The sequence below is a fragment of the Strix aluco genome, chromosome 1 (genome assembly GCF_031877795.1).
Source record: "Strix aluco isolate bStrAlu1 chromosome 1, bStrAlu1.hap1, whole genome shotgun sequence".
Taxonomy (NCBI): Eukaryota; Metazoa; Chordata; class Aves; order Strigiformes; family Strigidae; genus Strix; species Strix aluco.
Window position 1 is genome coordinate 20,084,185 of NC_133931.1, and position 22,167 is coordinate 20,106,351.

Consider the following 22,167-nt stretch of genomic DNA (forward strand, 5'->3'; position numbering starts at 1 on the left):
TATGATGTAGTCAGATTTTCCAAATCTTTTATTAAGCACAGCAATTTCCTGCTATTGATAAAAATACTTCATTCTTTAGTTATATTTACATTCTGCTAGTAAAAAGTAGCTTTCTTTTAAAAATGTGTTACTTGTGGTCTTCAAAGTTGAGTTGATTGAAGTTATCCTATTACGTTAGTGTTCATGTGAATATGATGTTCAGCTGATCCAAATTTAAAATTAAAAAAGCACATTTTAAAAGGCCGTTGAACGGTAGTGATGCCACCATGCTACCACACATATTCGATTTTGAAAACAAGCACTTTCTGATTGTTTGACGGTCCAGAGCAGTCGCAAGGCAAAAGTGTGGGAGGTTTCAAGCCTAAGCCATTTTACAGAAAATGAAGTGATAATAGTTACTGCTGTTAACCATATGACTCAGTAGTAACTCGAAGAAAAATTGTTTACGCTTGGCAGAAGTTAATACTAAACAAGCACCATAATCTTATTTTTTCTGGCAAACATATTTTCCTGTTAAAAAGGAGCTAAAATGTACTTATGGTGATCTTACGTTTATGAAGATAAGTGCGAGAGGTACTTTGTCTAGTTTGGAAGTTTTGGAGTGTTTTTCTGCCCAATTTAAAAAAGTAATAATCAGATTTAGATCTTCCTTGCTTGAAGCTTCATACAGTGTTTATTACAGTCTAGCTTTATTTTGATGGAAAAATAGCAGGAAATTGAGTATTTAATCATGTATATAATGTTAAAGTTTGGAAACATTTTTGTTTGAGTTACTGTAACTGAAGAGCCAACATTTATTATTCTGCTTTGATTTTTATAACTCTCAACACATTTAGCTAAGATATGGAAACTGAGATTTTGTTTGTGCTTAAATTTTTTCTAAATAGGTTTGACATCTCTCATGTTTTTCATTTATACCTAAAATTTACCATGTTATCCACAAAAGTTAATGCTCCACAGTAGAGAGATTGGGACAATAGTTTTTTTGTTTATATATGATACAATATTAACATATATGCATAGAAATAAAAGTGTTTGTATGCTTCCAGGCTTGATAGTGTTCCTTAATCCAGAAGATACTTGCAGCTAGAATAATTTGAATCTTTAGCTACTGGTACTTCTTTTAATACACAGCTGTTGCTGTTCAGGCTTTCAAAAATTTGTTCAATGACAATTTTGTTATTAGTAGGCTCTAAGTGCTGAGCACTTTTGGACATTTGCTACTGAAGAGTTGTTTCAGAAGGATGAGTGTGTTTTAAGAGATTCCTCCAGCTTTTTTCAAAATGCTTTACTGACTTCTAGTTGGACTTGCTGTTCTGAATCCCTCAGGGGTTTGTGAAAATGTCCATTGTAAAGTTAGTCTTTTTCTGCCCAAACTAATGGTATTGTAGAGTGTGCTGTGGGATTTTACAGTCTTGTATTTCTCCATACTAAAATTCAGGATTGTAAAATGTTAGATTACAAATAGTGCCATAGAATAATGTTTTCTTCCCCCCCCCCCCGCCCCGGAGTCAGTGACATCATTTATGAAATATTTCTGACTATGTTGCAGTTACACTTACTAGCCCAAATGGGACAAAATAATCTAGTGGCCACATGTGCTGAACACCTCTCAAGGAGCCTTCCATGACTTTGATTTAGAAATGGAATTTGAAACAGTTTGGCAACAAAACTTTTTTTGCACTATTACTGGAATTGTCTGGTATCAGTGAAAATATACTAAATTTATTTTCAAGTATAGAGCTAAATCACAGGGTGGAATAATGAAAGGAAGAGTGAGGGACAGAGATTTCTTGATTGTAGCTACCTGTGAATTACTTATTAGTTTGCGATAATGATAGTGCAGTATGTCATTGAATACAGTTCAAATAGTAACGCATGTCCCTAGGATCCTAACCAAAACCTCAAGAATATTTAGCTTTCTATATCATTGCAAAATTTCTTGACCATCATTTAATTTATCTTACCCTCAAAAAGGGATGTAAAATATCTCCTTGAAATCATGCCATAAGAACAATCTTTCTTCCAGTCTTCTGGAGCTTCCAGTACTGGCTAAAAGTAGGAATTACAGAAGCATATGAAAATATTTAAATTGTGGTTAACAGATTGTGTTTTATTTTGTACAATTATATTGTTATTGTACTGTGTATAATTGTGTTACTTGATATACAGCTATTTTTCTAAATGTCAAGATGTGGCTAGTAAATAACCTTAAAACTCTATTTCATGGTTACTACAATAAATGAGTTTCAATGGAATAATGCAGTTTGGAGAGGAGACATAGCTGTTGTGCACATGGTGCATTTTTGTTGGGGCATTTCTACTTCTTGGTTGGGTGGGGTTTTTTTTTGTTTTTTTTTTTTTTTTTTTTTACTTAGCTTTCTAACATAGCCACAAAAAAAGATGGTTTTTTGTCACTTGAGGAAAAAAAAAGTCTGATAGTATTTCATAATATTCTGTTCAAACCTTATGCATAATTTGTCAGTCCTATATTGAGACAAGGTTTGATATTGTTGTTTGCTGGAGCAACTCTACACTTAGGATGCTTGTACAAAGACAGATCTGCTTTTCATAGAATCATTCAGGTTGGAAAAGACCCTTGGGATCATCGAGTCCAACCATCAGCCCTACTCTACAAAGTTCTCCCCTACACCATATCCCCCAACATCTCATCTAAACGACCCTTAAACACATCCAGGGATGGTGACTCCACCACCTCCCTGGGCAGCCTATTCCACTGTCTGACCACTCTTTCTGTGAAAATTTTTTTCCTAATGTCCAGTCTAAACCTCCCCTGTTGGAGTTTAAAGCCGTTTCCTCTTGTTCTGTCACTAATCACCTGTGAGAAGAGACCAGCACCAACCTCTCTACAATGTCCTTTCAGGTAGGTGTAGAGAGTGATGAGGTCTCCCCTCAGCCTTCTTTTCCTCAAACTAAACAGTTCCAGCTCCTTCAATCGCTCCTCATAGGATTTGTTCCCCAGGCCCTTCACCAGCTTTGTTGCCCTCCTCTGCACTTGCTCCAGCACCTCGATATCCCTCTCGTATTGAGGTGCCCAAAACTGGACACAATACTCAAGGTATGGCCTCACCAGTGCAGAGTACAGGGGGACGATCACCTCCCTACTTCTGCTGGCCACACTATTTCTAATACAAGCCAGGATGCCATTGGCTTTCGTGGCCACCTGGTCACACTGCTGGCTCATGTTCAACTGCTTGTCAATTAGAACCCCCAGATCCTTCTCTTCCACACAGCTCTCCAGCCACACCTCCCCAAGCCTGTAGCGATACATGGGGTTGTTGTGGCCCAAGTGCAGGACCTGGCACTTGGCCTTGTTGAAGCTCATCCCGTTAACGTTGGCCCACCGATCCAATCTATCCAAGTCTCCCTGTAGTGCCTCCCTATCCTCATGCAGATCGACACTCCCACTTAACTTGGTGTCATCTGCGAATTTACTGATAATGCACTCTATGTCCTTATCAAGATCATCAATAAAGATGTTGAACAGAAATGGCCCCAACACCGAGCCCTGAGGAACACCACTTGTGACCAGCAGCCAGCTGGATTTAGTTCCATTGACCACCACTCTCTGGGACCGTCCATCCAGCCAGTGCTTGACACAGCAGACCGTTTGCTCATCCAGGCCATGGGCAGCCAGTTTTTCTGTGAGAATCCTATGGGGAACTGTGTCGAATGCTTTTCAAAATCCAGGTAGATAATATCAACAGCTTTTCCCTCGTCCAATAGTCAGGTCATTTTGTCATGGAAGGAGATCAGGTTTGTCAGGCAGGACCTGCCTTTCATAAACCCATGTTGATCCCCTGCTGATCAACCCAGACCTGATCCCCTGATTGTCCATTATATGACTTTTAATGGCACTCGAGATGACCTGCTCCATGACCTTCTCTGGACAGGTGCTTGCATAGTGTGTATTGAAAATCACAACTCCAGGCATACATCAAACTGTAGTAGCTTTACCAAAAACTGAATTTCTGAAGTTGCTGAGCTTAAGCAGACATGCATAACGCTATCAGTTTTCCACCTTCCCATAAAATATTTACAATAATTTATTTTAAAACTAATATATTAAACAAGTAATGACTTCATTTTGAGGGTGATTACAAAAAGCAGCACTTCACAAAAATTCACCAGAATGTCTACATGTCATTCCCTCTGTCTTTGGTTATGCCTAATGAGACAGAAAGTTCGTGGGTTTTTTATTAATTATGTGGTTCTTCATTAATAAGAAAAACAAGTGATGCAACACATGCCTTGGTGCTATGTAGTTTAGGGTACCTGATGTTTTAGTCCAGCTGGAGACATGACCATACAGCAGAAGAGCAATTTATATGACTAGATGAGTGATGGAAAGCTGTCACCTCACTGGAAGATTGAGGGCGATTGTGGAGAATATTTCTGAAACCTGTGGAGCACTATGGAGAAAAATTTTTAGTGAGAACTTACCTAAGCTATAGTAATGCCAGCAAAATATCTGCAGCTTATTTGATGTATCTGAAGGTAGAATACCATACTTTGTTAACCTGTGATGCTTTTTCCTTACAACTGAGACACTAGCACCATTTTTGTCTCTATTTTACAGTCACTCTATCAATATCTGTGTCTCTGCTATATTAATAATAATAAATATAATAAGTGACTTTGGAACCTAAAAAGATTCCTTCTGCCTTGAAATGTTCATACTAAAGCCTGAAATCCATTAGCCCCTTGTAGTTTGATTACCGTGTCGCCCTACATCTTAATCTTCTCAAAATAACATTTACAACTGAAAGCTTGCAGTTTTGGTGGTTGAGGTGGGGGCCGTTGACAGGAAGACACTGTGCCTAAAATTCTCTTTTAAAATGCTTATTGAACCCACTGTCATCTTCTGTGTGTAGTGTCTTACTGCAAAAAGCCCAGGTGATGTGGCTGCATTATATTCAACTGCAACAAACATCATTTGCATTAGCACAATAGTTGGCTGAATAAGCTTGCCTCGACAGTATTGACAGATGCCTTTCTCTTTTCTAACCCCATTTAAGCACAGGAAAAATAATTTTCTGTTTCCTTTCCCAAAGATGGTAGAGCTCTTACTTCAGAGTGTTGTCTGATGTAGTCAGCTTATAGGAAAATGATTGCTTAAGCAATCATTTTAGGAGAAATTAGTATCTCCACGTGCTTTCATCTCTTCTAACTACCATTTTGGGCCAGTCTTTCAAAACTGTGAGTAATTTGAAGCCATATGCAAAAATATGCAATCACCTTCTATAGTAGTAAACCTAGGATAACTGAAATGCAGGCATTATGTGCCTGATTTGTAAGGTATTTAAATTAGGGGTGGAGTGATGCATACATAATTGGATGATATGCTATGGAGCTACAAGTTTTTCAGTGGCAGCCTCTGTATGACTACGTGATGCTGTAGGTTGACATTGCAAAAGAAGTAGGTTCGTGTCCTACCATGTCAGGAATGGACCTGATGTGCGGGGCCATAAAATAACAAATATCCCAATTTTAGCATGAAAGCGCTGTTGTGATCAGTTGTAACTCCACTCTTTCTTCCACCCTCTGTTAGTCTCATCTCATACAGCAGTTCAGATTTTCCTTTATCATTTCTGGTCTCTCATGTCTCAGGCAGTACATGTGAGACTTGCAGGTTCAATGCACGTCTTACTCTTTTTCTCTTGATAAGCCTAGATTTTGTCCACTTTCAATGTCATGCAAATTCTGCTCTCCCTTCTGTGGAAAAGAAGTTTGGCCTGATCTATTATCTGCTGGAAAACTCTCTATTACCAGCTGAAAATGTCATAGTTGCATGATCCTAATTAACTTTGCAGGATTAGGATCATGAGGTAGCAAAGAAGTTACCGAGTGGCAGAAGGCCAGACAGTGGGGCTTTCAACTACAAGGGTTGTACCAGAAAATACATTCCCCAGCAAAAACCTGTTTGCAAGCCCTTCTGCAGTAAGTGCCTCTGTATGTCCATGTACCTGGCAGGCCTCATGCATGGTAGTGAAGTGTCTTGTGAAAGGGGGCATACATTTTTTGTCCTACTCTTATACTGTTACCAACATGTTAGTTTTGAGCTACTGTTACAGTAGTGGTTTTGGTGGATCCTTGGTTGACCCAGAGGAGCCACTTTCATGGTTTTGTATTCTGACGCTACCAGCTGACTCTCTCAGCCCGTAACATTACGCACATAGGCTTTTAAGGATTTGTGAAATTTGAGGGTCAGTGCATTGTTCAAGACTTATGGCCAGCATGGAATGAACAAAATTCTGCTAGCAATAGTAACTTATATCTGATCTGTTGTTTGAAAGCTCAGTTATACTCCCAAGAAGTAATTCTTGCATGTAAGAAGAGAATAAATCAATTCTTCAAAGATGACTGTATTTTCATTGCCAGATGAAATTTCAGAACAGAATCACTTATCAAAACAATGTTTTTGAGAAATGATGAGACCAGGCCAGTTAAGTTCTTCATTATGTAAATTATGGACTGAAATCAATCCCATCTATTATAATTTAGAAAAAAAAAAAAAAAAACGATCTTCCCACTTGGTAACATATTGTATTGTTCAGTGTTAGTTTTAGCTTCTGTTCTTGGCCTATTCGTAGATCTGCAGCCCATTACAGTGGCGCCTGTTAGAGCAAATACTGTGAAAGTTTTGCCAGTTTTTCTATGATAAACCATGTTTTCCAGGAATTCATACTTAATCATAAAAAATCCCTCACAGTTGAGACTTGGCATGGAAAGTCTTGATTCACAGGGATTTTACTTGTATATTTATCCAGATTTTCAAAATTAAAACAGTCATCTAATTTATTAAGTCAGAGGTAGTTCAAAATAATGTATTGTTTAAAGATCATAGAACTGTATTTGTTGGAAACAAATAATATTATGATCACTTAATCTAAATAGACACATTTCCTGACAATGAGTAATTGCTTTGTTGCTCTTACCTCACAAATCACTCTTAAATGTTTCTGTGTATTTTTTCTGTTGGGTAGATAGATCCATGCAGAAACTGATAAGTAATTGAAAATGATCAAATTATTTTCAATATTCTAGAAATAGTCAAATGGCTAAGGTATTTTCCTTTGAAAAGCTAACTGTATCAATGAAAATCTAACTGTAAATAACTCTTTAACTTATGATGTTGATATTACATCCTAATGTGCATTTTACAACTTATTTTTTCTATATAACGTGTTTATTTTATAGGTGGCAGGATTCTTCCATTTAGTTAATTACATGTAAATAACTGTTAATGCACATTGTGAATGTTTATCTTGGAGATAAGAGAGTCAGTCTGCTTTGTGACTCTTACCTAGGATGTTTCCATAGTTCTGATAGAGAGAAGCTATAACACTGACAATTTCTAACTAATAATCCATATAACTGTGCAGATTTTAATTGTCTGCATAGACAGGCAAACCAGGGAGAAATGCTTATTCTGTATTACAAACATTTCTTTTTGACTGCATATTAGTACTTTATGTTTCCTATTGAAATCAGGTCTGGAGAAAGAGCTATTATCTAAAGTTTATTTACACAGAAATTGACAACAGAAGTCACATGCTCAAAGCCTATATGTGTGGAAAGAAGTCTAATGAAGAATAATTGGATAGCATTTGGGAGTAAGTAGTTATTCGGCTACACAGAAGGAGACTGACAGATGTTAAGCATAACTGGAAGGAGAATTAAATTCAAACAGGATTTTGAAAGGAATCTCCTGAAGTCAGCAAATGACAAGAAGAAAATACAACATACCAGTCTGAGTACAGAGAAGAAAAGTGGCTATAATAGTAGATTAATTGTCTCAGTGGAGAAAATAAACAGTTGAGTGGATACTTGTAACTAGTTTGATAAGTATGTCATACCCTAAATGATCCAGTTGTCACCTGCTATTAATCTTACAGGACAGTTTAAATCAACACATGGAACAGATTGTGATGAAGGCACTGGCCAAGAAATGAGTATTTGCTAACATGATGAAATAATTATCATTTGGTAGAGATCAACTATACTTCATGTGAGAAGTTGATAATCACTTAGCTGAGCTTCGTTCAAATAAATACTTACTTACAGCATTCAAACCAGTATCAGTCAGCCCAAGTATATAGCCAAAGTTGTACCCTTACATGTCTGGTTTTTAGGTCCATGTGTTCCAGTCCAGGGGCTTATCATGTATGCATCTAAAATCAGAACTGTAAAAATTGTTCATCTTGAAAAACAGCTGCTGATTTGAAATTACTGAAGTCTAAAGGGTTTGGGTAAATGTTTCTTTCATCTCTTGATCTGCAAAGAAACTGCAGACAGGAATGTACCGTTCTTGGAAGAAGTACTGTTTGGCACAAGTCAGAAATGTGCCAGGAAATCTGCTAGTGTTTCATGACAGTGTTCAAACCTGTGCTCTGGCTCTTTTTATTTTATTTGTAAGATGTAGCCCTTGCAGCTGGCCACTAGTTTAGCAAGGACTGTGGTTTGTGCTACTGTACTGCTAGATGGGCTGTCTATGACTGCCAGCCTCAATATTTACTTTTGGAAATACCTCGTCCCGCAAAGAATTGTTAGTGTCAGGCACTTCTAAGCAAAAAATAAATAGATATATAAGAGTTTCAGTTATGCAATGTCTTTAAGCTAATACTGTCACAAAGTAATGAAGCCAAGATCTCCTGTCAGAAGCTCACTCAAACTAGCTATAAGAATGTGATGATGTGGAGCCAGAATAGCATATACATTTATATTTTTCGTATGGTTAATTAAACCCATAGAATCATTCTGTACATACTAAGGTTTTATTGGTATTAGAATAAAGAATTTATTTTTTGAAAAAAATAACTGATAATTACTTCTCTCTGTGCTTCTAATCAACAGTCTTTGATGTACATCTGTTTTTTAAGTACATCTGTAACTTAGTCAGGAAAAGCCTTTTATGGCAAGTAGCCTTTAAGCTACATGCTGTGTTTATTTCATATATTCTTTTCCTTTCTTAAGAAAGCATCCACACATTTTTCTTCAACTTTATCAGTGAATATATACTTTAAAACGTTTTATGCAGGAAAAAGCTTTAGTTTTCAATTTACTTTGGACTGGTTGTTTAAGCCAATGGTGGAGATTATAGTGCTGTCTTTCTCACAGATGTATATCAGAATAAGAAGAGAACCTAATTTGTTCACTGCACATGTATTATTAGACACCACGTTATACTGCTTCTTACATCATGTGATGCCAAGGCTGTATCCAGCTGCTGTGTATATGAGGGGGGAAGACAGCCCCCTCTGTTGCCAAGAGCATCTGCAGCAATAGTCTGGCATAACAGAAATGCTGTAGACCATTCATTCCGCTATCAAATCAATGCCTCTAACCTGTGGAAGGGGAAAAAAGTATTTTTCTTGTTCTTCTTCAGGTCAGTGCTAAATATAAAAAATACATGGTTTTAAATACAACGTGTTTAAACACTGATGCACTTAAGGTTGAAATACGTACTAAATATTCATCTGTTTAAGCTGTGAAACAGCTTATGTGGATGAACTTATTGTCAAGGACTTACTTCAGTTTAGTAAAGTAATTTTCAAATAAGCTTTTGTTCGGTTCTGCATGGTTGCTATACATGATGCCTGCGCTGCTCCACCGTAGCTGTTGCTGGAGTGAGCTCTTGTGGTGCTCAGCCAGCCCCGCACAGTGCCTGCCGGGTGGCCCTCAGCACTGGGACAGGCAGCCGGAGCCTTCCTGTGGGCACCATCCTGTGCTTCCGTGGAGTAGTGGTTGTTAATACAGCCTATTCTACCTGCAAAACTGCCACAGGTAATTGCCGGGTGGCGGGCACTGAGGAATAGCCAGGGCAAAAATGTCCTCAGCTTCTCCAGCTGGATCCAGAAAAGGGGCGTTCCCCATAACTGCAGTAATACTGAGGATAACGTAAACAATACACTAGAGCAGACCTAAAGAAAAGTCCAGGTTGCTTTGTAAAGTGGTCCCATTCAAACACAATTAATTTTCATTTAGTTAAACATAAAGTTATCCTGGAGGATCGGAGTTATAGAACTGGGAATGCATACCTGCAGGATGAGGAATGGCATTTAAAAAGTGGTGTTCCTCAGAAGAAATCACATGAGTCTGCTATAATGTAGAGAGAAAAATTTCAAATGAAATTCTTGGCTCTATAACTTTGGTAGTAAGGAAGAGCACACTAAGTCAATTATATCCTATGTACAAGCAGAACTCTGACATCCAGTCTGAGACTCATATTTTATAGAAGATATTGCAAAACTGAACAGATAATTCAGTAGGAAACTGCAGGTGAGTCAAAAACTTTATTTGAGGACTACAAAATAAGCTTTAAAGAAAGGTGCACAAAAACTGCCATATGTTTAACTTCTCAGAAAGATGATGAGCACAGATTTATGTACAACGTATAAAGAGAAAAGTCTGATCTAGGACAGAAAGGCATAATGAAAAATAATAGCTGGATATTAAAATTTACATTAGGAATTGGGCAGATATTTCAGCGGTGGAATGATTAACTACTGGGACAATTACCAGAGGAAGTGATGGATCCTCCATCTCCTTTTGTCTTCAGATCTAGACTGGATGCATTTCTTCAACAAGTTATTAACCTCAACAGCATATGAGAATAATGTTTGATTTGTTATGTTTATGTGAGAGATCTCACTAGAGGTTCTCTTGACCCCACTTCTCACTTGCAATCATTGCATCATCTTAAGTTTTAAGGAATAAAACATGTTTTCAATTATATTAATATAAAGTGTAAGCATTCCTAGAGACATGCATCATCTAATTTTCCTATCTAGGTATTTATTATTTAATCTACGGATTTGAAAAGGTATGCAGGTTTGAGACAATCTTCATGCAGTGAACTTCAGTTAAGAACTGGTTCAGCCGACTTCAAGGCAAACAAGACAAATTAAGTCTAATAATGAACTTTGAGAAATCACAGGTTATTTTGCTTGTGGTTTGTCCTTACTATGCTCCCATGTGCATCTGCAGTAAAATTTAATATAGGACACATTATATCTAATGCTGCTATTACATGCAGACTTGAATTTATTTGGAAAAGTTGTAGAGCATAATTTAAAGAAAGTACAGCATAAATTGTTTGTTTCTATGTGAATTTTGGTTTTAAATAACCATAACTTTGAAACCACCTCATTTATTTCCTTCAAATGTGACTCTCACTATGAAAATCTCCAAGCATATCAGACTGAATTTTCTGCTTTTGGCTGTTTTACACTATATTCCGATTAACATTAAAAAAAAGGGGAAAATGCCTATCAATAACTCAATATCTACAATATTTAAAAAATGTTAAATATTTTATAGTCCATTCACTGAAACCCGTTAACTATTACATTTTTAAAGGCTCATGATACCTTGAGCAAAATTATTTTTCCAGGGAAGAAGAAATTAATGGATGGTATACACCAGTTTAGTGCCTTGAAGGGGAAAAAAAGTTAGGTGGTCCCGTGGTCTGTTTATGCATTACTTTGGAAAAAGCCAAAAACAAATACTTTAAGCTCAGTTTATTTCAGGTCCTTAATGCTGATTTACTGATATTTCCTCCTGTTCTCAGCCAGCTCATGTTGAAGCCTCAAGCGCTGGTTGTTCAAAAAAGTTTAGTTAAGGCTTCACAGCAACACGGAAACATTTAAAGAGCTGCTTGTCTGGGGTTTTTGTGGGGATGGGGTACAAAGTTTTTACTGTGGCAAGAAATATGCAGAGAGTTGAATCAAACATTGCTTAAACACTCAGAAAAAAGTCCAGGAGGCAGTCTGAAGAAAATCCATTCAGTTTTAAATTCATGCTGAATGTTTTTACAGTTTCATGGTCCAGAGTTTGAGATAGCCCCCACAGACATTTTCTGTGTGCCAGAAACATGACCAGGCTAGGAGCCAGGGATACAGCAAAACTCTAGGTGCATGGTACGTGAAAATGAAAATAGGGTTAATAGTACTTCTTTATGAAATAAAATAGACAATGACACAAATAGCTGATGGTCGTACAACTTCTCCTTCTTTCACATTCCAGGCCAAGTCTGATATTTTAGTCTGAGTAAGTCTTCTTTAAAACCAGCTGTGTGCCCAGGTGACCAAGAATGCCAATGGTATCCTGGCTTGTATCAGCAATAGCGTGGCCAGCAGGGACAGGGAAGTGATCTTACCCCTGTACTCGGCACTGGTGAGGCCGCACCTCGATTCCTGTGTTCAGTTTTGGGCCCCTCACTCCAAAAAGGACATTGAATTACTCGAGCGTGTCCAGAGAAGGGCAACGAAGCTGGTGAAGGGTCTGGAGCACATGTCGTATGAGGAGCGGCTGAGGGAACTGGGGTTGTTTAGTCTGGAGAAGAGGAGGCTGAGGGGAGACCTCATTGCCCTCTACAACTACCTGAAAGGAGGTTGCAGAGAGTTGGGAATGAGTCTCTTTAACCAAGTAATAAGCGATAGGACAAAAGGTAATGGCCTCAAGTTGCACCAGGGAAGGTTTAGACTGGATATTAGGAAGTATTTCTTTCCAGAACGGGTTGTTAGGTGTTGGAATGGGCTGCCCAGGGAGGTGGTGGAGTCCCCATCCCTGGAGGTGTTTAAGAGTCGGGTTGACATAGTGCTGAGGGATATGGTGTAGTTGGGAACTGTCAGTACCTGTTTTAATATCAGTTTTGGGGTAGGAAGGGAACAGTGTTTTTCCCTGGAAACTCACCCTTTAGTCCAGCTATTCCTTTCCATGGCTCTCTCCATGGTGTGTTTGCAGTGGGAAAAAAGGTCGCATCAAATCCTGGGAGAGCTGTGCTGCCGGTTGCCACAGAGGCAGTGGAGGGGCTCAGGTGCAGCATGACCATGTCACAGAGGGACCGTCATCCTGATGCCTTTTTGCTTCCTTGCAGAACTCTTTATGCACGCCTTTTCCAAAGAGAATAGTAGAGCTGCAAAAGCTGGTCCAGATCATAATTAACAGAACCTAGTCAGGTGATTTTATGTTTCTAACTTCATTGTAAAGTAGACTTCAAATAAACAACAGACTTCCAAAAAAGTTCTGTGGGCCATAAAGCTCTTTCTAAAGTTGTGACAGTGGTTTGATGATACTAGTACACACACAAAAACTTTAGCAAGTTAAAGTGCCATATTGGATACTCTATGTATCCATTTTTTATAAATGGCTGTGCAGTATTTAATATCCATGAAAAACTGGTGTGTGACTATTGGGAAACAAGTAAGATTTAAGGTGAAGAGTGCCCTTTCTCCAACTTCTGGCAGTAAATAGATTTCCTGTAGCTGTATAATGTGGAATTACCTGGTTACAGAATAAATCAGCCTGGCATACATATGAGTATTAGTCCTCACAGGCAGTCTTGTGGAAGTGCTTCTCTTTAAGCCAGCAAAAAAGCTACTGTAATACATTTAGAGATAAAGCCATGTGACTCAGGACATCTTTTAAATCTCGACTGGCCACAGCTCAAAGATAGCAACTGTCTCTACAGTAGTTAACTAAACATGCTGGGGTGTTATCTGGCACTGCATTGAGTGGCACAGGTCAGTCCACATCTGTATTGCTCTGCTCAGAGCTCCCAAGCCAGGGACATGCCAGTGGGAGCAGCCCTGACCTATGCTGTTGCCCTGGGAAGGGCGGGAGCTGCCCCAGGTTAAAACATGACAGACAGTTGAGGTACAGTATTTGGGGATATTCTCTAATGCTGTTTAATTTATTAATGCAGGTGTAGCATTAGTATAGACAAGTCTGTGGACGTAGTGTGGGGGAAGGCAAAGGGAAACCCTGAAAGCTAAATTTAGGTCATTACTGCATCAGCAGTGACTCCATCCTGACCATAGTACGGATAGTAAAAGCTATAATGGGTGGAGTGAAGTTCTGATTGTGGGTTTGGTGAAGGAAATAAATGCCTGAGAAGGGAAAAGCATACACAGTATACACCGATGTAGTTACGGATAAAGAGAGACTAACCTGACCAAATTTAGGTAGGTAGTATGAATACCTTCTGTTTCAGCACCTTCTCAAGTATAAACCAAATGAGTATCAGCGAGCAATGCGGGTGCAGCAGTTAATCTGGTACACCATTCCCGATGAGCAGACTGAGATAATAATTTTTCATCATGTTATTAGAAATAATACATTCGTCTTCACTTTTAGTTGTTATTCAGTAGGAATCTTCCTGCTGGGTCATACTTTATTCCATCATCAGGTGTTTAATTTAGCCTCTTTTCTTACTGAACTTCAATAGGGTTACCTGTGCATTACTTGAAGAGAGGCGGAACTGATAATTAGAACTATTTTTTGAGCTGTTTCAGTTAAAAAAAAGAAAAAATAAAAAAGGTCCCGGAACAAAATTGTTCCTCAGTTCTTGACCAGAATCCCTAAGGGGAATTAAAAAAGATAAACACTTCACAACTAAATAGTATTTCACAGAAGAAAAAAATCTCTAAAAAAAATCAACTTCCCTGTATAATCTCTCTCTTTGTAAGAAACCCTTAATTGATGAAAAAGCAATTTCCAGTATGAAATTAAACTTTGCAGGTGCCACAAATAAATGTTGTCTCAGTAGAATTTATTTTCTATTCCTTATGTGATGAGATAAAAATAAAATTAATTAAATTCTCTAGAAAAAGGAGAAATGAAAGAAAAGTAAAGAGTCTGTTTTGAAATACAGGACAAAGGGAATTTTAAGTCAGTTATACTGGATGGTGAAAGGAAAGAAAATAAACAAACCCAAACCTTTCATTGGAAATATTTTGCTTGGCTCTGCTTGCAAAGCAACTGATCTGACATGGTGTTGACTAAGATAAGAATAGTGAGTACCCTGCATGCAACCAATATTCGTATCATTTGAACTCTGAGCTAAATCTACATTAGATAAACATTTGGCTGTAATGGAGACCCACCTGCTTTCACACAACTGTGACTGAAAGGACAACAGGACCCAACATTTAAACATCTACACTATTCAGTTAAGCATAGGTCTTCTATCAGAGTTTTCTGAGAGTTTTCTTGTCACCTAGAGTTTGCTAGTTTTCCTCTTTCCCTAGTGTGCCTTCTTTTGCTTTCTTCTCTGAGTCCGTATCTGTTAATTTTTCTTTTTTGCACTTTTTATATTCATTAATGAATAGAATGCCTTATGTTCTAGGCAGAGTAATGGGTACTTCTGCAAAGCAAAAATAATTTATTTGAAATGATGGAAGTGGAAACCAGTTTTCAGTTAATATCTCACTGCCATCTACTGTATATGCTGGAAAACTACACTGTGGGAAATGCATTGAATTTCAGCAATGTAAGATGACTCTTTTCCCAGTTAATTTGCCCTAAAGTTGAGGAAAAAATCCACTGAACTCTCAGTAGGCTGTGACACGTAAATTCCATTCTTTGTGGAGGAATCAGTATTTCTTAAACAGATGACAGTTTCTGATGATACTCAATATTGTCCAGAAGGAAAGAACATCAAATTTTAGTATTGCTTAGTTAGCTTATATTCAGGCCAGATGAAAAGGAGATGTGTACTTTGGGAGAAAAAGAGTACCTCACTTTGCTTATTCTTGCCCTAAAGAGTAAAACCTTTAATTTCTTAGTGAATGTGTCAAAACAAAAAGAGATAGTGAGATTAAGATACATAAACTTGGGATAATTTGTTATTTCCTTTAGTTGAGAAATTATTCTTTGGTTCTTTTAAATTATCTTTCATCTCAGTAGCTGATGTTTGGTGTGTACAAACACCAAGTATATGCTGTGTTAAGTGTTGGTTGGGATATAATAATTTACCCAAAGTTGTGAAATTATTAAATTGAAAATAAAATGTTAGGCTACTGGCTGCAGGAACTGAATAAGATATCACTCAGGTTAGCTTTGCACTACGAGTGCTTTTGTAATGATTTGTGTAGAAATTACAAGGTTTACTCAAGAGAGAAATTTCCCTGATTTTCATCAGGAAAGCTGACATCAAATAGAGAAGAATGTGTAAAAACCATCAAACTGTGCATTTGCATGAAGGAACTAATTTTCTTAGTCTATTAGTAATTTCACTAGGCTGGGAATACATATAATTTATACCATTTGCTATTAGTATTGCACCAAAAAGTACAAAAGAAGACCAGTAAGCTTGCAAGCTCAAGTACTTCAAAGCCAAAGAAGTGCCTTCATTGCTCCTTCTTTCTGTCAGTTGTGATATAGTCTATAATTATGGTATTTTTTTTCTATTTTTATTTAGTAATTGTTCTAAGACCTCATTTGCTCAACATTCTTCAACCCTTGCCAAAGAAGAAAGAATGATAAAATAATTCATGACTTTTCTATGTGTCCATTGTTACCGTTTTTCAGTGCTTTGCAAACATTAATTAACCTGCCTTTACTGATTCTGGTGTTTTGGGATTTGAAATGGCATTGTAGGCAGCTGATGTATTCTGTGTGATCATACCATCCCTTCTGTTGTCTTCAGAGGCAAATATGTGTTTGCAGGACTTCTTCAAATGACATCAGAAATTCACCCAGGAAAATGAGGAACTGGTTTCTAACACCCTTTCTTTCTTGACCCTTTCTTTCCCATCTCCTCAATCTTCTTTTCCAGTGTCACCATCTAAGCCCCAGTGTCTTTCACTCCCTGTCCAAAAAAGGCTATTTTACTTTGGCTGATTTTCCCCAGGTCATGTTCCTGCTGTAGCACACATTGAGCATAGCCAATTTCAGCCTAAATTTGATGGTGTTAAAAAAAACCAACTGCAAACCAGTTTAGGAAAGCTGTCATGAGTTCAATAACAGGTGACATTGGTAGAGATGCCTGCGGTGTGCAGTTTGCTAAGTTATTTGAGTTCTTTGTGTCCTCTTCCTGTGGGCCACTTGTCAGTGTGGGTTTGTAAGTCATGCTTTAGGAAGAGGTTGACTTTGTAGCAGTGAGGAATTTTTTTCTTTCATTGAGTGTGTGTTTATAAGTTTTCTTAAGAATTTGTGCATTTCTCTGGCAGTTTCAGTATCAAAAATTTTTAACCCAGCTGAAAGCCCCAGGGAATAAATTACCTCTGGTGAATCATTTCTAGGCTGAATCATTTGTTTGCTTGGTTGTTGGATTTTTGCAGTCACCGTTCATGTGTAGTTTGATGTGCAGTGCAAATGGGGAGTAAATGATGAGGCACCCATGGCTCTGTGCAGGACAGAAGTTGTCCTGCCAGAGAGGGCTCCTCCAGAAGCTTACATCTGCCATCTTTCTCTTGAGTTGGTCTGACTGGTTAATCATTGAGTATCTCTATCATCTTTCTACTGCTGTCACTAGTTCCCTGCTGCCTGCCATTCTTCAGTGATATGACTTGAATGTAATAACTTTTCTAGCTTACCACACAGATGAGATGCTGCCATACATGGGGGTCTATGGTAGAACTGCAGCCATAGGAAAATGATGTACCACTGTGCAACATTCAGCTCCTAAAAGGACAAATGAAGGAGAAGAAAAGATTAAAAGATGTATTTAGCAAGGTCTGCTGTTATCCCAGGACACCATTGTGCCTTTACTGCTAGCAGTGAAAGTCCTTCATATGAAAATCCAGGGAAGGGAAGCAGATACCTCTAAGTCCCATTCTTCAGAATCAATAGAAGAAAAACTGTTTTAAATAAAGAAGGGAGTATTAAACATTCTGATATCTCTAAAATAATGATTTGTATGTGAGAATGCTGAAAATTTGTGAGGGAATTACACTATGAAATAAAGCTGCAGATAGTTGTTTTTTTTCCTTAGTAAATGTTTTAAATTTAAATCCTTGCTGCCCTCATGTGGATGTATGCTGTCTTTTCTCCATCTGCTGAAACTAGCAATGGACAGATTTTGTTAGAAGACCACTACATACGACCGTATTTATACAGCAGATGAAGGACCATTCAGATACTGAACTGATGCTATCTGTCTGAGCCAAGGATCTTGAGTAAGGTGGCTGGGAGTCCTTGTGATACATTTGCTGCATTTTAGTACTGGAGAACCAGGAGCGCCCTGAGTGTTAGGAATCTGCTGCCCAAACTCTGTCTGGAGAAAGCTGCCTTTGCAGCTGACAGAAGGTGATGAAGACTCCTTCTGAACCAGGTAATGTGTATCCCGAATTGACCAGGTGGGTCCATCCACAGAGGAACATACAGTATTTCCAAATACCTTTCAGCTCAGGGTATGAGACAAGCCAGAGAACTGAGCACAAGTCTCTTAGTATAACAGCATGCAGCAGCTGTAAGAGCAACACTGATAAAATGGTAGAAAAACAGCAAAGAAAGAAAAATAATCCAGTAAGAGCCAAGTTAAATAACTATTTTCGTAGCTGTTACTCTCTGATATACGGACAATTGCTGTGTATATTAGCATAAATAAAGTTTTTTTGGGAATTCGTGTTGGAATTGCATTATTACCTATAGGTTACTGTATCATTACCTATATTTTATCATACTATTAGAAGCTGTGGTACATTGTTAGCTAATGGTAATGTTTCATTGCATAGCATATTAGTTGCCCACCTACCTACCAGAACCAAGTGGTCCAGACAGAAATTTAATGAATAACACTGTAAAGATGTCAAACATTGGGAAAAGTTACTTAGAAAATGAGGACTTATTGGTAATTTATAAAGCAAATAGCAAAACTGAATTGTATAACATTGCAATAAAGGGTTTGAATGAATGGCTTTGCCAATCTTGCTTCTGTAAAATAACCTGTGCAGATATGTGAGATAGAGAATGATAGATAAACTTTTAAGGCTTTTATTTACTAGATAATTGCACACCAAATCCAGCTAAGTTTCAGATCTTTCTTAGGCCCTATACATTTCAGTGTATACACATGACTTTACAGAGTGTTAAACAAATTCCGTAAATTATGTTCAGAGCTGACTCTGGTAATAAAATTTGAGGAGCCCTTTTTTAGACAGTCAGATAAAAAGTGGTTTTCAAGGAAAAGTTAGTTAACTAGTTAGTATGCAAGGGAAAATGCAATCAAAATAAAAATAGGTATACAGTAACCTGAACAGTGCTCAGATATCCTGCTTTTTGCATGAATTATTTGTATTTGCTCCCATTGCTGTTAACACCAAAGGCTTTCAAAAATAGATTGTCTTCAGTCATAAAGATTGAAAATGAGACCTGATGTGGAGGTCTGTCACTTGGAAAGGAGAAGCAAGGTACGTGGCTATCTGACAGATGACAAGGAGGTGAGTTATCACTAGGAAGGATGTAATGTTGTTTAAAGAGTGGTGCAGGCTGCAGATCCCAAGTGGCTGCGCTGGACAATTTGCTCGCTTGGATGCTGTTTCTGATCAGGAGAGGTTTGTAGGCTAGGTGAATCAGACTTAATATCTCAGATATTGTCACTCTTTGTCCTGTGCAGTAACACTACAACCTGTTATTGATAGTGGTAAAATCCCTCTAGAGACAGAGTGCTTTTGCTCTGCCTTGTTTGCTTCAGCCAGGAATTGCCTTCTGTGTGCAACAGCAAGTTCTGGACTGTAATACACCGCTGCTAAAATCCGCTCCTTTTCAACTGCCCCAGCAAAGCCAAGCGTGGCAGAGCCCGACTGCTTCCTGTAGAGAGAGGGGCCTGGGACAGGACTCTTGCTCTCAGGAGCAGTGAGCATGGCAGGCGTGGGGGAGGCCATGCAAGGCTCCCTGCAGACGAGGTTCTCCACACCTGACCCACGGCACAGAGCGGAGGGAGCTGCTGCCATCCCGGCCCCAGGGGAGCGCCTCCTTCATTGGCTGTCACCCCGCTGCCCTCCAGTTGGGCAACTGGTAGAGTTGGACTCCTGGATCTTCCTTGAGGGTCTATTTTCTGTATCATAAACATCATGTTCTTTGAAAGACATCGATAGCAAGATATTCAGAAGTTACTTCTGTTCACTGTGCTTCTACTGATGGACTAAGCACTGTAATTGAAATCTGAATTTAATAAAAGTTCTCATGTATGGGGACTTTAGCAGCAGACTTCATTTGGACTGTTTAGTCTTTATAGTCACTTTTTTCTTGCTAATCTCTAATCTCTGTTGCATTTTAGTAACATATGGGAACTGATGGTTAGCCAAGTACCTTTTATATTCAGTTTTCTGATTAAAATGACAGTTGGAATTTGGGACTCTCAGCATCGCCAGCCATTTCTCCATGTGATTTAATATTGTCCTTAAAATAATGAAACTAATTCTGACAATATGGCGCTTGGAAATATAGCAAGCCACCAGAGAGCTCACTAACAGGGGAACAAATTATCAGGTATCAACGTCTCAGTGGAATTGCCTCTGCAGGGGTTGCTACTCCTTGACACATGTAAAAGAAGGTAATTTGCCTTTGGTGTGCCTTGGGGCAAAGGCAGGTATGGGGACAATTGCTGCAGAGCAGCAGAAGCACTGTAGTGTGTTTGTTGCAAAATGACATGTCAAATTACTGACGTCTAGTCCATTTTATTTTTATTTTAAGGGTATTGTATAGGGAGTGTACTGGCAAATTGTTTTGATGCTTTTGTTACAGGAGCTACTTTGTAAGCTTAGACAAAGATACCAAGTGAGGTGTGTGTCATTTTACCTGTGCATCTCAAAGTTTTCAGAGGAAAAATAATAGGATCTTTCACTGCCTTAAACTTACAGTAAGCATTTCCTTTAGTTCTCTGGAGGAGGTTGTAGAGAAAACTAGATGAGGCGCTGACTGGAATTTATATTTCCTTTACTAATTGGTCCATACAGCGAAAAACCTCGGACAGTAAGATCACTGAGCAAACAGGATAGCAAAACTCCAGTAAAGCTCTGGTTGATTCTGCTGGTCTTCTGAGAATCAATTGACCAGCAGCGTTAGTCACTTGTTTCAAATTGTTTCCCCTCATCTACTCCTTCCTTAGTAAATATTTCAAAGATTCGGGTTAAAATTTAGAATATTTAAAGTGCAAGTTAGAATACAGTGTTGAACTATACATTCATCCCAGTTCTGATGCCTTACAATATACCAACTAGCAGAGTAATGAAATGTTGATACGGAAATTTCTATAATTCAAACCATCTTGTTGCAATGCCACTTTGTGTCAAGTATTCCTTCCCTCTGACCTCATTAGGTGTGTGTAGTCATTAGATCCAGTGTTACTAAAGAGTTTTAACTTAAATGCTGCTTTGATTAATGTTTGGTTGGACTGAGGTTTTACTGTGTAGGATTAACTAGATTTAAAAATGGCAAAATGCCATAGTAGCATTAATGTCAGACTTTAATGAGAAGCAGAAGTAAACTCCAAGGAGCCTTATGATTTTAATATGGACTTAACGCGTGCTCATTACCTTAATGTCCTGTCCTATTTTATATACAAGTATTACAATAATTCCTGGAGAATAGTAGCCTACACAGCATATTACAAATATGTCATCTGAAGTATATAACCCTATTTTTTTAATAAATCATAAATTTTGACACTTTTAGAATCAGATTTATTCACTGTTATTATCAAATAGAGAAAAATGCTTTATACTGGCTTGTGCCTTTTTAATTAAGAAACAATATGGAAGTAACACAAAGCCAGACTGGCAAACATTTCTCCCAACTAATAAGGTACTGACAATGTAGATGAAAATTACATTTTCACATTTTTATGTCATCTGCTACTTGAATTTCCTTTTACTGTCTTCTTAAGTTCATTTAGTTCTCCTGAAAGTTAACAGAGTTGGCACCTCTAGAGATTAATAACCTTATTTTTTTTTACCATCGATCACATATTTCGGTATATGGTACTGCCAAGAAAACCCAGACTGTTCTTACTCCAGACAGCATTCAGTCATCTCCTTAAATCCTAGTAAACTTTGATAGGATTTAAGCATATAGTTACAGGGTAATGCATTGCTGAATTAGGGCCTTTGTATCTAGCATTTTTTCAGTCCGTGGTATCTTTGCTGAGATAATCAAAGGGCACAGATTTATTATTAGAGCTGAACAGAAAAAAACTTTCCCATCCTAGGAGCCTGAGAAATTTTTTTCCTGCATTGATCCTGATTTCCCAAGTTTGGTTATTTTTCAGTGAGGTTCCAATAGTAAGAAGCACGTAATGAAATTTTTGTTTCTGCACAGTAATGTGCTGAGACTTAGGCACCGTGTACTGATAAGCAATAACAACAGTTCTTCACAGAGGTGACGCTGTTTCTACCAAAGCATGTAGGATGACATCCAGCC

At 38.1% G+C, this 22,167-nt stretch overlaps 1 protein-coding gene across 1 annotated transcript in view; it reads left to right on the forward strand.

Annotated features, from left to right (window-relative positions):
- The window catches only part of RSPO2 (R-spondin 2), a 108,490-nt gene that overhangs the window by 85,226 nt on the left and 1,097 nt on the right, over positions 1-22,167 (forward strand). The window lies entirely within an intron of this gene.